Source organism: Odocoileus virginianus, chromosome 29 (genome assembly GCF_023699985.2).
Source record: "Odocoileus virginianus isolate 20LAN1187 ecotype Illinois chromosome 29, Ovbor_1.2, whole genome shotgun sequence".
In the NCBI taxonomy this organism is placed as follows: Eukaryota; Metazoa; Chordata; class Mammalia; order Artiodactyla; family Cervidae; genus Odocoileus; species Odocoileus virginianus.
The window spans coordinates 29,286,904-29,301,521 of record NC_069702.1 but is presented as its reverse complement, the minus strand read 5'-3'; the positions used below and the strand labels follow the sequence as shown (position 1 = coordinate 29,301,521).

The 14,618-nt window shown below is 37.1% G+C and overlaps 1 pseudogene; it reads left to right on the top strand.

Annotated features, from left to right (window-relative positions):
• The first annotated feature begins 1,520 nt into the window (after nt 1–1,520).
• Nucleotides 1,521–2,956, top strand: LOC110126657 (heterogeneous nuclear ribonucleoprotein A1-like; annotated as a pseudogene).
• The last annotated feature ends 11,662 nt before the right edge of the window (nt 2,957–14,618 follow it).

Sequence of the window (14,618 nt, the reverse complement as noted above, 5' to 3'; positions counted from 1 at the left end):
AATGAATGTGGACAGTGACTGCAGCCATGAAATTAAAAGATGCTTGCTCCTTGGAAGGAAAGTTATGACCAACCTAGACAGCATTTTAAAAAGTAGAGACATTACTTTGCTGACAAAGGTCCATACAGTCAAAGCTATGGCTTTTCCAGTGGTCATGTACAGATGTGAGAGTTTGACCACAAAGAAGACTGAGCACCGAAGAACTGATGCTTTTGAACTGTGGTGTTGGAGTAGATTCTTGAGAGTCCCTTGGACTGCAAAGAGATCCAACCAGTCCATCCTAAAGGAAATTAGTCCTGAATATTCATTGGAAGGACTGATGCTGAAGCTCCAATACTTTGGCGACCTGATGCAAAGAGCTGACTCATTGGAAAAGACCCTGATGCTGGGAAGATTGTGGGTAGGAGGAGAAGGGGATTACAGAGGATGAGATGGTTGGATGGCATCACCAACTCAATGGACATGAGTTTGAGCAAAGACCAGGAGATGGTGAAGGACAGGGAAGCCTGGCATGATGCAGCCCATGGAGTCGCAAAGATTTGGACTCAACTTAGCAACTGAACAATAGCAATAGAGACCAAAAGGGAAGTGAAAGAAATCTTTGACTGGTCTCTATTCTTTCAGTGTTCTGCAATGTCTATTTTATTGCAAACAATTAAGGTAAATGAGAGAGGTAATAAGGTAAAGGGAGGTATTCTAATTTTTATGCGAAGAGTTGACTCATTGGAAAAGACCCTGATGCTGGGAGGGACTGGGGGCAGGAGGAGAAGGAGACAACAGAGGATGAGATGGCTGGATGCCATCACCGATGGACATGAGTTTGAGTAAATTCCGGGAGTTGGTGATGGACAGGGAGGCCTGGAGTGCTGTGATGCATGGGGTCGCAAAGAGTCGGACACGACTGAGCGACTGAACTGAACTGAACTGAGTGATATTTAATACAGAAAATTAAAAATCTGGAAAATTATAAATGAAGTATAATCTACTGGAAATCCTACCACATCCTTGCGTATCCATTCAATGTATATACATCCTCATGGTTTGCACCTATGCACATACATAGACCTAGTTTCCACATTTGTGTATATTCATAATCTTTAGAGCACTTTCATTCATCTTCAAAAACCAAAATTTTGAATATCATAATGAAAATGTAATAATACAGGGAGACCACTGGTAATCCAGTGAAGTCCACACTTTCACTAGCAAGGGTATGTATTCATTCCCTGGTTGGGAAACTAAGATCCTACAAGCTGTGTGCATGGCTAGAAAAGAAAAAAATAATAAAAAACAGGTTGAAAAAAGAAAATGTAATCATACAGAGTTTTTTAAACTAAAATTGGATTATTAGCAAAATTTATTGACTTATGTTCAGTGATAGATATGCTCATTACATAAATTGAAAGTTTTATTATTTAGAATTTGGGTATATTGTTTTCAATTGATTTATAATTTCAAATTATTTTCTTTACTTGATTTCCAGTTGGCAGTGACAATAAACCTAAATATTTTTCTCTTCTTTAAAAAAGTGCAACATGTCCTTTCTGCCCGTGGACGCCACCGAGAAAGCATCGTTGAAGACTTCCCCGCCTCCACTGCCGTCATGTCTAAATCAGAGTCTCCCAAAGAGCCCGAACAGCTGCGGAAGCTCTTCATCGGAGGATTGAGCTTTGAAACAACTGATGAGAGTCTGAGGAGCCATTTTGAGCAATGAGGAACGCTCACAGACTGTGTGGTGATGAGGGATCCAAACACCACGCGCTCCAGAGGCTTCGGGTTTGTCACATATGCCACGGTGGAGGAGGTGGATGCGGCCATGAATGCAAGGCCACACAAGGTGGACGAAAGAGTTGTGGAACCAAAGAGGGCCGTGTCAAGAGAAGATTCTCAAAGACCTGGTGCCCATTTAACTGTGAAAAAGATTTTTGTTGGTGGCATTAAAGAAGACACCGAAGAACATCACCTGAGAGATTATTTTGAACAGTATGGAAAAATTGAAGTAATTGAAATCATGACTGACCGAGGCAGTGGCAAAAAGAGAGGCTTTGCTTTTGTAACCTTTGATGACCATGACTCTGTAGACAAGATTGTCATTCAGAAATACCACACTGTGAATGGCCACAACTGTGAAGTGAGAAAAGCCCTGTCTAAGCAAGAGATGGCTAGTGCTTCATCCAGCCAGAGAGGTCGAAGTGGTTCTGGAAACTTTAGTGGTGGTCGTGGAGGTGGTTTTGGTGGGAATGACAACTTTGGTCGTGGAGGAAACTTCAGTGGTCAAGGTGGCTTTGGTGGCAGCCGTGGTGGTGGCGGATATGGTGGCAGTGGGGATGGATATAATGGATTTGGTAATGACGGAAGCAATTTTGGAGGTGGTGGAAGCTACAATGATTTTGGCAATTACAACAATCAGTCTTCAAATTTTGGACCCATGAAAGGAGGAAACTTCGGAGGCAGAAGTTCTGGCCCCTGTGGTGGTGGAGGCCAATACTTTGCCAAACCACGAAACCAAGGTGGATATGGTGGTTCCAGCAACAGCAGTAGCTATGGCAGTGGCAGAAGGTTTTAATTACTGCCAGTAAACAAAGCTTAGCAGGAGAGGAGAGCCAGAGAAGTGACAGGGAAGCTACAGGTTACAACAGATTTGTGAACTCAGCCAAGCACAGTGGTGGCAGGGCCTAGCTGCTACAAAGAAGACATGTTTTAGACAATACTCATGTGTATGGGCAAAAAACTCGAGGGCTGTACTTGTGACTAATTGTATAACAGGTTATTTTAGTTTCTGTTCTGTGGAAAGTGTAAAGCATTCCAACAGAAGGGTTTTAATGTAGATTTTTTTTTTTTGCACCCATGCTGTTGATTGCTAAATGTAATAGTCTGATCATGACGCTGAATAAATGTCTTTTTTTAAAAAATAAAAATAAAAAAATAAAAAAGTGCAACATGCCCATGAAAACAATTTGGACTTTGCAGAAATATTCAAATAAAGCAATCCCTGGATCCTATCACTCAGAGGTACTATCCTGGCAGACTATCAACTTCCAGGTTTATGTCTACAAAGAAATATTTTTCTTTTTTATTAAGTTTAGACCATGCTCTATATTTAACTTTGTGTCCTGCCTTTTCCCCCTTAAAGTATATTGTAAAAAATTTTTTCTTGCTTCAAAGTCAAACCCATAATTTCTTGACTCTGTAAAGTTTGAAATGTGCAGAAAATATGAGAAGAAAAAAATGTTTGTAATCTTACCACTAAGAGATAACTACTTACACATTAGTATTTCCTACTAAGCTGTGAGTCTTTGTTCCCACCTTCAGAAAAACAAAACCTAAATCTTTTTTTTTTTTTCCATTTATTTTTATTAGTTGGAGGCCAATCACTCCACAACATTGCAGTGGTTCTTGTCATACATTGAAATGAATCAGCCATGGATTTACATGTATTCCCCATCCCGGTCCCCCCTCCCACCTCCCTCTCCGCCCTATCCCTCTGGGTCTTCCCAGTGCACCAGGCCTGAGCACTTGTCTCATGCATCCAACCTGGGCTGGTGATCTGTTTCACCCTAGATAATATACATGTTTCGATGCTGTTCTCTTGAAACATCCCACCCTCGCCTTCTCCCACAGAGCCCACAAGTCTGTTCTATACATCTGAGTCTCTTTTTCTTTTTTTGCATATAGGGTTATTGTAACCATCTTTCTAAATTCCATATATATGTGTTAGTATACTGTAATGGTCTTTATCTTTCTGGCTTACTTCGCTCTGTATAATGGGCTCCAGTTTCACCCATCTCATTAGAACTGATTCAAATGAATTCTTTTTAATGGCTGAGTAATATTCCATGGTGTATATGTACCATAGCTTCCTCATCCATTCATCTGCTGATGGGCATCTAGGTTGCTTCCATGTCCTGGCTATTATAAACAGTGCTGCGATGAACATTGGGGTGCACGTGTCTCTTTCGGATCTGGTTTCCTCAGTGTGTATGCCTAGAAGTTGTATTGCTGGGTCATATGGCAGATCTATTTCCAGCTTTTTAAGGAATCTCCACACTGTTTTCCATAGTGGCTGTACTAATTTGCATTCCCACCAACAGTGTAAGAGGGTTCCCTTTTCTCCACACCCTCTCCAGCATTTATTGCTTGTAGACCTTTGGATAGCAGCCATCCTGACTGGCGTGTAATGGTACCTCATTGTGGCAAAACCTAAATCTTAACTATCCATGGCAATTCCCTATTTTATTTCTTTTGTTAAAAGAATAATAATTCTGAAAAATGAACTTCTTGGATTTATCATATAATTTATATGACTAATAAATTCATATTTTCACATTTTATAGAACTTTTGTATTTGTGAAGGACCTCTAATTCAAATTTATTGTAACCTTTTTCTCTATAGAATATATTTGTATGTGCTTACATGTGTGTATAAAACTAAAAATTTAATCTTTAAATGCCATTTTATGTTGGAACCTTTAGGGAGAGAGTATTTGTGTGTGTGTGTGTGTGTGTGTGTGTTTGTGTGTGTGTGTGAGACAAATGTGAAATTTGAAGATACTCTTTTTTTTTTTTTAATCTGGATGACCTTGGGCAAATTTCAACCTCTCTGTGAGTCTCAGTTTTATCATTTTTCAGATTGTAGTGCTAGGACCTTTCCAAAGAATAAACTTGTTGTAAGGAGCCAGAAAAATCTGTAATAGGACCTCTTAAATTATAAAATATAACAAATATTAGTAGTTATTGTTTAAGAAGCTCCAGGAAAGAAAAATAAAAGGCAAAGGCAGTTCTTGATTCCCGCAAGTTTATGGTCAGATTTCCTTTCAGTGCAAGTGGAAACTGAGTAAGGGAATCTTGATGTATGAAATGCAGAATGTAGCTTTACATTGAATTTCACATCAATTTACCTAACTGACCATGCATCTAGATCTTATGACAAGAGAGAATACAATTCTTTTTGTACTACTTTAATTTTGAACGAGTCATGTTTATGGTACCTAGCTCTTAGAAAAAAATAAAAGAACAAGAGAGAAATGGTATAATATCTGCCCACCACCACCTGCTATTTTTAGATTGGCTAGGAAGCCCTATCTGGCTGCCTTTGTCCATCTCATTTGGCAACTCTTGAGCCTGCATCACTCAGAGAGAAAAGAAGCTTAGAAGGCAGAAAACTGAATTTCTTTTATTTTCCCGTCATCATTGATGAAAAAATATATCACCACAAGCAATTTGAAGGACATTGGCTGTAAGTAAAACAGTAAGTGTTTTTATTTAGCGAGGTGGGCTTGTGCAATGTGAATGACATGATATATTTTCACCTTTCTACTTTAATAAGAGGTGAGGAAGGTATGAACCTTCAGTCCTGATCTGATTTCTATTTATTAGCAAGAGAAATAATAGTCTAGAAAAAGATGCAAATATTGTGCATACAAACACACACACACACATATATGTATATATATGCCCATATATTTTTATGGCCTTTTAGAATAAAATCCTTAGGGAAAAAAGGGAAGCTATATGAAGTCAAGCAAAGAAGAACAGAAACAATTTGAGAAATGACAGATTTTAAGATTAATGTACTCTGATGAATATGAAAGCTAAAGAAACAGTATTTAAAGAAATTAACTTTCCATTTACCTGGATAAAGGGAGATAATATACCCATGGATCAGTTTTAAATGAGCATGCATTTGGGTATCTTATAGATAATAAAATTTAATCTATTTTATCTGTAGTTTCTATGAAGTGTTCTGAAACATTTCTATTGTTGAATATAGTAACATACCAAAGGCTCTGGTAAAAGTCAGGTTATATATTGTAGGTAGTTTTCCTTTGCCTGTAATTATTATTTTATTAGCTTGCTACGCTAACTTTCCTTTTACTTTCCAGTTGACTTTCCTTTAATTGTTAAATTATCATTTTTCTATAATTGAAGAGTTTTATTAAATGAGTTACCTAGGGTCAAGTGCTCAATAAATGTTTATTCTAATTGCACTGATATTTTTAATATGTGCACAAAGTCTAATGAAATTATATAAGAAAATTCATTTAAAACCCATCCTGTTGCAAGCCATATTAATTATTTTACATAATTGCACATTAACAAGATAAAATTCACTTTCATATAGCTGTTCCAAAGTTAATATTTTCCTCCATCTCTAAAAGTGTTTGAAAAAAACTTACACTGTAATCTTAGTCTTATGTCTAGTAGTAACATTAATATAAAGTAATTTTGCCTACTAGGAAAAGTTGTGGATATGTTTCTCTCTTTAAATCTGTGATTATGAAGTCAGAGATGTATTCAGGAAAATTCATTTATAATGATTTAAATTCAAAGATAAAAATTTGTTTTATAAGTCTTAACTACTTGTGAGGAAAATTTAGGGAACATTTATAGTGCTTTATTTTTACATATTGTATCATTTAATCCTCACAATAACCTTGTGAGACACATAGAAGTATTGCCTTTAATAGATGAGAAAACTGAGATTCACAGAGGTCACAATTTGAATGTGATAAACCAGTGTTTCTACAAGAGACTGGATCACTGGAAAAGGATACTTTAGAAATGGAGCCTGCACAGGAAAGGATCTTGTAAAGGATCCTACAAGTTCCTTTCAAATTTCACATTTGTGTGATTTCTATATTTTTAGGTGGGAGGAAGCAGGGTATATAATAGAAATCACCTGGGAAGACCCACATTTACTATATCCAGGTCTTGAGCAAAGTTCAGCCTCTCTGAATCTCAATTCCTTATCTGTAAAACACAAACATTTAAAAAATAACTTGCAGTGTTATTGAAAAGATAAAATGAGATAATGTAAAGAAGAGCTAGACCTTTCACTGCTTAACGATAGAGCTATTTTTAATATATGGGCTTCCCTTGTGGCTCAGCTGGTAAAGAATCCACATGCAATGAGGGAGACCTGGGTTTGATCCCTGGGTTGGGAAGATCCCCTGAAGAAGGAAAAGGCTACCCACTCCAGTATTCTGGCCTGGAGAACTCCATGTACTGTACAGTCCGTGGGGTCACAAAGAGTCGGAGACGACTAAGCAACTTTCACAAACTGTTAACGTGTAAATCCAAATACAGCAGCATATAGCGCTGTATAGCGGAGCGGGCATACTTGGGCTTCCCTGGTGGCTTAGGCAGTAAAGAACCTGCCTGCGTTGCAAGAGACCCAGCTTTGATCCCTGGGTTGGGAAGATCCTCTGGAGAAGGAAATGGCTACCCAGTCCAGTATTCTTGCCTGGAGAATTCCATGGACAGAGGAGTCTGCCGGGCTACAGTCCATGAGGTCACAAGAGTCAGACATGAACGACTGAGCGACTAGCACTTTTCACATAGTACTACTAATTAGCAACTGTTTTGGGGAATGAAGAAAGTGAATGGAGAATTTATTGAAGATGTTAAAGCAGAGAAAAGTGTGTGTGTTAGTTGCTATTTGTTAGTGTGTGTTAGTATATGTTTGAGGTGGGAACTAAAATCTCAATGAACTGCAATACAGATGGAAGAAAGAAACTTGCAGGACAAGAAAGAGCCCGTGACCTAGCTCAGTGGAAGCAAAAAGCATGAGAATCACTTGGCAAATCCTGGGCAAACTGTTTCAGAACCGACCAGGTATCAGAGAGGCCTCCAGCAACCTCTATCATTTAGGGAAATGGAAAGTTTCAGCACTGAAGTGGAGTGGCTGATGTTGGGCTTTATAATCTGACTGACCTAAGTTAAAATTTTGGCTGTGAAATAAGAGAGTATGTAAAGGATCTGTTTGTTTTCTGTTTGTTGCTTCCTTTGCCAACAAAAATATAAAATCTGTCTGTATGAACAGGACCTTTATTTTGTCCCTGTATCTGTTATATACATGTAATAGTAGACCCTTAAACATTTGTTGAATGACCAAGCGAACCTGTCAAAAGTATGTGTGTGTGTATAATAAGCCAATTTGAGTGATGTGAGGAAAATACTCCCAAGCTGCAGTGGTGCTAATAAGATTTTTATCATGCTCCATCCTTGTCTAAATTTCTATTTCACTTATTGTCCAATCATTTAAGTAATATTTAATCACATACTTGTTGATGCTCTAATTTATTTTATATTTTACTTGCCCAATTGGACTGTTAAGCTTACGGAGAGTAGAAAGCGGTCCTTATCCATCATCATCTAGTCTGATACTATGCTTGCAGTTCTCCATGTTGTGATAAAAATATATGTTGTGAATTATTGGGCCACATACCAGAAATTTACACTTATTTTTTAAAAGAAACTTATACTTGATAATGGTGGTTGATCATGGTAGGATTTTGGCTGAAATGAAAGTTATGTTTTCTTCTGTTGTCTCCCATGGATATTTGTCAGATGAAAGGCTGAAAGGCATGAGGTCAGTGGACAAGGAAAAGACAGAAAGATCTATATGAGAGTATTTATGTTCTAATCCCAGAACAGAGTGTAAATGTGCTGGTAGATATTTTGAGGTTTCTGTGACAAATCTCTTTCTTGCACATGTCTTTGCCTAGAAAATTCCCCTTACTCCCTCTCCTTCATTTGCTAATTCCTACTTAACTTTCAATTTTCAGCTCAAAATCACTTTCTTTTTTTTTTTTTTATTCTTCTTACATTTTACAAATCCATGGCTGACTCATGTCAATGTAAGACAAAACCCACTACAATATTGTAAAGTAATTAGCCTCCAACTAATCAAAATCACTTTCTCCAAGAAGCTTCTGAAAGCTTCTTCTTTTGACCAGACTGACCTAAGTCTGGCCAAAGTGTCTCTCATCTGTGTTCCCATCGCACTCTATACTTTCCCTACTATTATACATAGAAAATTATATTGTATTATCTGTTTCCCAGCTAGGCAATCACTCCACGATGTTAGGACTTGTATATGTCTTGCTTACCATTATACCCTAGGACAATGCCTTTTAGTAGTAAACATTTGTTGAATAAACAAATGAAAAGTGACTAAAGGGAAAAAAAATCTGTAAAATAATAGCTGTCATTTATTGGTGTCTGTTAAGTGACTGGAACTTTATAGAAGTTAATATTTAATCCTTGCAGGCATCTAGATGGAGCAATTCAGTTCAGGGAACTTACCTTCAATGTGATACTGCTGAGATTTGAAGCAATGTCTTTCTTGATCCAAAGCCTGTGTCCTGTCTGCTTTGTCTTACATTTGTGTAGGTTGTTACAGGCTACAGACACCCGTCTTATGACACCCTTGTGGAACTAGATCTTATCATTCATTTTATATCTAGTAAGTGGCAAAGCCATAGTTTTCAAATCAAATAGTCTAGATCCAGGTTCATTTTCTTTCCAGTATAATACACCTGTCTTATTCTGGGGACTCAGAGGTGTAAGGCCATCACAGAAATGGTGAGATAATAAAAGTTTTTAAAATGTCAAGATGCTTTTGATTCATAAGTAATAGAAACAATTCCAAGCAGATGTATTTTAGCAGGACTGGAATAAATTTTATATTTTCTTTGTCATTTTTCTCAAGAAGGGAGAAAATGAATACAGTTGGGAATGATTGCTATTAACAGTATAAATGTTTTCCTCTCTTTTATATCTGATTGTTTCCTGGCCTCATATTGTTATGAACTCAAAATTCATAGGATTTCTACAGAAGGAACAATTGTTGGGACAAAACGATGCTGTTGGGTGAATTTAATGCAGCTTCTTCCTACCATTAGCCCTTATTCTTGTAGCTATTTGTTTGGCAGTTACTCTGCTTATCCCACACCCCTCAAATTGTGGCTTCTGTTAGGAGTGAGCTTAGCTGGGTTTGCCCTGGAGGTCATTGGCTTGGGCCACCCTCGGCCTGTGGCTTAACTTTGCTCTTTACCCTTCGGCCAAACATTACTTTTGTTGAGAAGTAAGGGGGGCGGGGGTAGGTAGGAATAGGATATTAGGGAGTGTTTATTTTCTAGTGAAACAAGCAGAGGCTCAGAACTAAGGAAAGGAAATCTCCACAACTCCTTCCTGAAAGTAGAGAAGTCTCTCATATGTGCAGATAAAAGAAAACTCAGTGTGAAAAGGGATTCAAATTTTTATTAGTCTTGCTAAAATTCTGGTAGCTGCTTTGACACATATAGGTCACTGGACTATACGGCAATGCAAATGCAAAATATTTCAAAAAGGAAAGAGTATTTTTTTTTAATTTCAAAAAGTATTTGTAAAAGCACTAAAATCTATAGTTTTCTAAAGCCACAATTAACCAAAATTTTATTATAATCTTTTAATAAAATGTTAGACTTAAATGACTTAAAAACCAATCACAAATTTGAAAATAAATTGTTCTAAAACAAATACAATCCCAACGTATATCCTGATTATTGGCTGCTTTGTTCTGCCCTGTACTGTTGTGTAAATATTTGATGAAGCCACAGTTCATTTATTTACTTTTCTTTGATCTCTACACCAGCTCAATATGTTTGTGTTTCTGTTTTCTTTGTGACTTAGCATTTGCACTACCTGGCCCTAGAGTTTTACTGAACAGGTGAGTTTGACCCTTTTTGGCGGGCAAAGAGACATGTGGGTGACCCAGGCCCAAGTAGGTTGTGACTGAATAGAAGGAAATCCCAGGGTCGTTTTTAAAAAACTGAGGTATAATTTATATACTGTGGTCTGTAACTTTTAAGCAAACATTTAAAAGTATGTAGACATGCATTTAACTACCTTCTGTCAAAATACAGAATGTTTGCAGTACCCCAGAAGGCTCTTAGATGTGCCTGTTCTGACATGACTGACTCAAAAGGATGACCACTTTTCTCATTTACTTCATCATAAATTAGTTGTGACAGGAGAGCCATTTTTCAGTGTTTTTCACAGAAGGCATCATGAATGGGAATGACTGACAAAGTCTGGGCATTGAGAGTTTTCAAATTCCTTGGGATGACGTACGTATCGTTTCCTAAAGACAGAGACATTCCCAACTGGTTATACTCAGCTCCACACTGGTCAGGGGGCAGAGCTTTCCCTTAGGCATCCGTCGGATGTGCAAATTGCCCACATCAAGTCCCACACATCTTAAGAGTGTCCAGGTTGTTTAGATGGTTAATGTTCAGAGGCAAAGTGTCAGTGTGGGGTACACATTAAGAATAACTCATCATGGCATCTTTTTCTCTCTGTTCCAGACCTCAAAGTTCCTACTCCCTCTTTGAAAGATTCCCCAGTCCTGGACAGGGGAATCCAGGTCTGGTCTCCATCTCTACTTGTCTCTATCTCAACTCCATGCATGCTAACTCTGTGGGGAGAAAAAAAGCTAAGCTAGATGCATGCATCCATACTTCTTCTATCTCACACTTAATCCAAGGGGTGTTGGGTCTCCGTTTCTGCTCCTGCACTAAGGGAAGATAATAGTGATCCCAGAGATCATTTCATATTAGTAAGTACAATTTACCTTACTCTGAGGAAGTTGTGTATGATTCCATTATATAGATGTATTCCAATTGGTACAATATTTTAATATTTTAAATAATGCTGTGTAAATATCTTTGTATATGTCTTTCCTCTCACATATCAATAAATATTCAGGATAAATTCCTAGAGGAAATTTCTGAGTTAAAGATGTATATACTTAGAATTTAATTTTGATAGAGCCAAATTTCTCTCAATAGAGCTGGTACCATTTATACACTCCTACCAGCAATGTGTGGATATTCCTTTTTATACTTGTTGAAATTAAAAAATTTTTTGCTTATAATATTTTTGCTATGTGGAAATTAAAAAATTTTATGTACTTTATTTATCAGTTTTTAATGATTTCCAGATTGTGTGTTATTATTAGTAAGGCCCTCCCTAGTCTGAGTCTCTTCTTTATAGTTTTTTAATGTTTAAAACTTTTATGAACATTTGTAATGGTATAAGTGATATGACATAATTTTTAATAGATAGCTATCCCACTTGTTCTAAAACCACTTACTTAATAATACATCTCCCACTGATGTTATATGCTAACTTTACACTAAATTCCCTAACATACTTATGTCTGTTTCTAGACCTTCTAGTCTGTTTATTCATCTGTCACTCATTCAGTGGCACCACACTATTTTAATTGGTAAAGTTTCAAAATAAATATAATTTTGGTAGGCTTGTTCACCTCTTATTGTTACTTTTATATTTTTTAGAGTTTCCCAGGCTTTTGGCTTTTTTTCTTTTCCATATGCACTTTTTAAATATACCTCACTGTTTTTCCAACAAAAATTCTGATGATATTTTTATTGGAATCATATTAAGTTATAGATTTAAATTAGGAAGAATTGCTGTCTTCATGGTGTTGAATCTTCCTAATTATGAACTTGATATTCAGTTTCATGTATTCAATGTTATTTTTTGTATTCCTTAGTAGTGTTTCAAAATTTTCTTCAAAGTTCTTGCACACTTCTTGTCAAGTTTGTTCTTAAGTATTTTGCAATATTCTGTTATTATTGTAAATGGAATTTAATCTTCCTTTATATTTTTAAACTGATTGTTGATTGTATTAACACATATGAAGGCAATTAATACTTATATATTAATTTTGTAACCATTCAAATTGCTGATTTCTCTTTTAGTTTCAGTTAATTTTTGTTCCTCCTTCAAGCTAAAATAATTGTTAGATGATATACAAATTATAATGTTTACCTCCTGCTTTGCTATTTTTATACCTAATGTCTTCTGTTGGCCAATTTCATTGGCTATTGTCTCCTCCAGAACAATATTAGATACTAATGATAAGGATGGTCATCGTTGAGCTAACATATTTAAATCTGTGTAAAGTGATCAAAAAGGCTATAATATATGCTTCCTTAAAAAACCACCACAAAGAATATGTTTTTAGGAAGGAAATTACATGAAGTAAAATTGCTTCCTGAAAGGTCTTATATGTTTGAATCTTTCATGTATTTGTTCAAGTGAATCTTCTCAGGGATATCTTCCCTGACCACCTATTTTAAATGGCATCTGCCCCCCTCCACCCCTAGTCCTTTTCATTCCCTTCCTTCATCATGTTATCTAGTCCCGAAGCTACTGCATGTTTCCTTCCACTGGAAACAATAGAAGGGACTTTCAACCTTCTTTTCATTTACCTATCTTTAGCACTCTATCTTTAGCACCTAGAACAATACCTGGCACATAGTAATGTCTAACAAATACTTGGTGGATGACACTTCCTAAGACAGTCCAGGAGAGGTGCTAAATAGCTTTGCTTGCCTCCAGTTAGATGTCAGTATAGAATAGGAATTACCCAAAGATCTAGGTGAGATTTACATTTTGTTGTGACATCCTCATGATTTGAGTTTCTGTTATATTTCTTCTTCTGCATAGTAGTGAACACTAATTGAGTGTCTTCATATCCCAGTGGGTGCGGGAAGAAAAGGGCCAGGCGGTGGTAGCTGTAAAGACAAGAATAGGCAGGAATTCCCATAGAGATCTGACTGGCATCTGTTTTGAAGAACGAAATTATTTTTCATCTCTTTTGTAGCAATAATCACAAAAGTATGTCACTAAAAAGTGTTCACTAGGAGGACTTGAACTTCACAGGACAATCCTAATATTGCTCAAAACAGATGTTCTTTTCTTTGAACCTAATTTACCATTAAAATTAAACACAGGAAAGTTCTGTTACTAAAACAGGGAGAGACTTCACCTCTAAAGGAGACAAGTCACGCCCAGAATGTATGATTACTAAGAAAAAGAAAGGGAGGAAGGAAGGCAGAAGGAAGGGAGAGAAGGAAAGCTTGTGAGGCTTAAACAAATTAGCTAGCAATATTCTGGGCAAGTTCTGTTGGAAAATTATTCTAGTAGCCTCAATGTGGGAAAATGAGTTGCTCAGCATGACTGCTAAAAATACAGCAAGCAGAAAGACGAGGTTACTGCATGCTGGCACGTTTGCTGAGCTAGTGCTTGGTCATTTGTTCTGAGGTCTGGCTTTGGGGGACTGTCGATGCCTCTCCTTTGAGTTTGCTCACCACAGGATGAAGATTAGCCTGGACCTGGAGGACATGGAATGAGGCTTAATTCAGACGTAGAAATTGGGGATCTCCAGTTCAGAGGCGCTTTTCACTTTTGTGCTATTATTGACACCATAGCTAAGCTAAATTTAGACTAGCATTCCTATCTCACCTGATAGGAAAATAGGAAGTTACTGCTTTTAGATGGAAATCATGAATGTCAGTGTGCTATTAACAAGGTTTTCAGATAAAAATGGCAAGAGCCACATATTATGATCTTAAGTGGATTTCAAATCAGTCTCTTGTTCACTGGGACTAGTCTCTTCCCTCCTTGGTACTGTGATTCCTGTTAATATATTCCTTTCCTCCCTTCCATTCCATCCCAGATGGAAATGAAGGGCCAACCTCATCAGTAGGGTAAAGGAAACTGAATCCCATCTTTTGTCTCTCATTTCAATCAGAGGCAAGATGGAAGACCTTCCTATTCTTCTGTTTTTAAAAAATATTTTATTTAACTTTTTTGCCGCACCATGCAGCATGTGGGATCTTAGTTCCCCAACTAGGGATTGAACTTGTGCCTCCTGCAGTGGAAGCACAGAGTCTTAACTACTGGGTCATCTGGGAAATACCTACTATTCTTTATAAGGTATTTCATGACCTTCACATCTTCCTGCTTTCCTCCTTGCTCATTTC